A 3122-nucleotide genomic window follows, 5' to 3' on the forward strand; every position below is an offset into this window, starting at 1 on the left:
TCCTTTTTGAATGGTAGAAAGTTTTAATTTGTTATTTACAACTCTAAAATATGGCCTTGATATTTGTTCTTTCAAACCAGCAAAGTATATGGCTATGAGAAAAGCCATTTCAAAATTTAGATGGTGAACTTGCATGCTGATTTTGAGAGAAAAGACAAAAATGATGTAGAGATATCCAAGATTTACCTCCCCACCTTTTACAAGTACAAGGCAGATTGATCGTAAGTGGTAAGGTATTTTTGATCTGAAATAGASTCTACAATTTTAAGCTAAGGGAAAAACAGAAGTGTCTTTGTTTTCAGCTTTGAAATTGCGCTGTATGAAATGTTTCCATTTGAACACTACATGTTTTATAAATGTACACATAGTGTGATGATATTTTTCAGAAGTCTTTCTAAACAGAAAATGATGTACATTTAGCAACTTTTCAGAAATTGTTCCAGAAGTGTCTTGTACCTTTATCTATATGAACTTCAGAAAAATATAAAGGTCCCATTCTGCATCTTTTAGCAACTTTACTTTTTCCTAAATTGCATTTGTCATTCTCTTTCCTGATAAACAGTATAGACTAGATAGCACATTCAAAGCTTCAAATAGGTTTCTTCCCTAATGCACAAAAATTGATCTTTTCGCTACCTTTAATCTGCTTATCATTCTTGGTATGCAAATATGTCAAATGATCTGCTTTTAGTCATTCATGCATTCAGATATTCTACATTTACATTCTAAAAGAAGTGATTTCAGAGGTGCTAAATATAGTAGAGTTTCATTTTAATAATTACAAGTTGTTCTGCAACTGAAAGTCATCAGAATGCATTCTGTGGTGAGTTTACTTGTAAATTCCCATTGGTGTGTATGATTTGATGATCACAGATAATACAGATGGTCTCCTATTGTACCAGCGAGCTTTAAAATTGCTGCAGAATTCAAAACAATTGCACACTTCCCCATTAACAACATGAGAAAATCACCATTCTCAGCCAGGTATTCTAAAATGACTGAGAACTTCTGTGTGAATACTGAAGAGCTGAAATAGACCTTGGTGTAGCTGGAAAGCTAAAATCTACTTGAGTGCAAACGTTAACTTCCAACAGTAAATGTACCGCAACTTATTACGTAACCTTTGGCACTTTTAATGTGTTACTACAAATTTACAGTCATTTAGATCTTAAGGTCAAAAGAACATTCAAATGGTTTTATGAGGTACACAACTTAGGCTTAGACTTGATAAATCCTTAGGCTACTTTATGAACTGRGCCCATCTCTTTGTCACAGATGTCTAAATGTAACGTACTCCAGTTAGGCAGAGCATGGGTGGAATCAAGTACCTGGGCACCACTTAAGTACGATGATMTACGCTAATGGATCCAAAAGTGGTGTTGTAAATGTTCAAACTTCACAAATTTCAGGGACATGGTGCTGGGGAGGTGAAGGGCAGTTCTAGTACAAGTATCTTCTCCCACATCATGTTCCGCCACGAACTAAAAGAAGAATCTGAAAACTGAGAATAATTGTACAGCTATTTTTTTTCCTAGGGAAATTCTGTATTGCTACAGAATTTAACATTGTAAAACGCACTCTGATAAGATTTTGTCATATATTTTTCCAGAGCATAATTATTCAAGAGGATTTTACTAATCTTTGTAAGTTAAGATTGAAAATTAAATATATTCAGATTTTTTAGAAAAGCAGAAAGAAAATAGAGTTTTCCCTCCCAACAATAGCTTTTATATGATGCTGTAAGTGAAAAAACAGATCATGTGTAGGAAAAGAGGAATATAAGAAAAAGAGTCGCCATCTCCAAATCTAGAATATTCTCCTGTTTTACATTCTTTTTACGGCTCTGGAGCAAAAGACAACCCAACTTAGATACCTATAGAGGAAATGAAGAATATAATCTACATAYGCAAATACTGTAAGGATTCTTCTACTACAGTATTTTCCTACTGTATGTTCATCTATATATTTTGTAAATGTAGTGAATAGCAGATACCTTTTTCATATGTCATCTCATAAGCAATTATTAAATAACCAAGAACATTTTTAATATATTCATCCTTCATTTACCTTGGTGAAAAGTGACTTTTTGAAGTACTTACAAAGAATACAGATCTTTTATGTGATGAGCCTTCCCAAGTWCTTTGGATGTGTTTAAGCAACAGGCTATTTCTGAAGGCATATACTRTTGATTTAGAAAAGCTAAGACAGATATACAGCGTGTAAAATTCAAGCTTAAATGGACTCACTTTTATATTTTCAGAATTATCACGTCTATTTAGCTCAGTCTATTCATTYCTCCTATATTTTTACCGTACTAGACACTGACTGAACAAAGTGCTCCTATCTTTATTCCATACTTTTCTCCATTCCTAATTCTGACTATTAAGACTGTCTGAAGCACTTAAACATATAAAAAGGCATGCGATAATATTGTACAAAAAGATCCTCAAAATAAGCCTATGAGCTTACCACCAAAGTTCAATCATTATACACAAAATTTGGAATTTAACTGTAAAATAACTGACTGCAGCATGTGCCCTTACTGAAATGGCTTGATATGTTTTACATTATTATTATACAAAAAGCACATTGTATAGGATACAGTATTTACTCTTTGTAAAGATTGTGCATCACTGTTTTCTGGTAATATGTATAAAACAAACTACTTTCCACTGCAACGAGCCACACTTAGATTTAGCAAAGCATATTAATCTGGCTTGAAAACAGTGGTTTTGATGGCATGCTGTATGTAATACCAAAATGAGAAAATTTACATAATACCAATAATCAGTCAAGAAAACATTGAAAATAGCACAGGCTTTCCCAGTTGAAACTGCCAGATGGTGAAAACTAGACTACCATATAAAACTGCATGGACGTATTTAATGTGTATGATCTACTCTAGTGCAAGTAATATTCTGTAGCTAAAAGAGATGTTCACTTAACACAGAACATTGTATCATCGTTAATTTAAGAAGTTATTTAGCTAACATAACAGAATATTACTTTTGGCAGTTGTGCTCGTATTTGGAGGAAAAAGAAAAAAAAAAGAAAAGATGAAAAACTTAAACTGTACTCCCTTCCTTCCCTGATTCCTGGAATTTCTTAGGAGAAAAGGAATG

The sequence above is a fragment of the Nothoprocta perdicaria genome, unplaced genomic scaffold, assembly GCF_003342845.1.
Source record: "Nothoprocta perdicaria isolate Ctin4 unplaced genomic scaffold, notPer1 scaffold_7, whole genome shotgun sequence".
NCBI classification, from domain to species: Eukaryota; Metazoa; Chordata; class Aves; order Tinamiformes; family Tinamidae; genus Nothoprocta; species Nothoprocta perdicaria.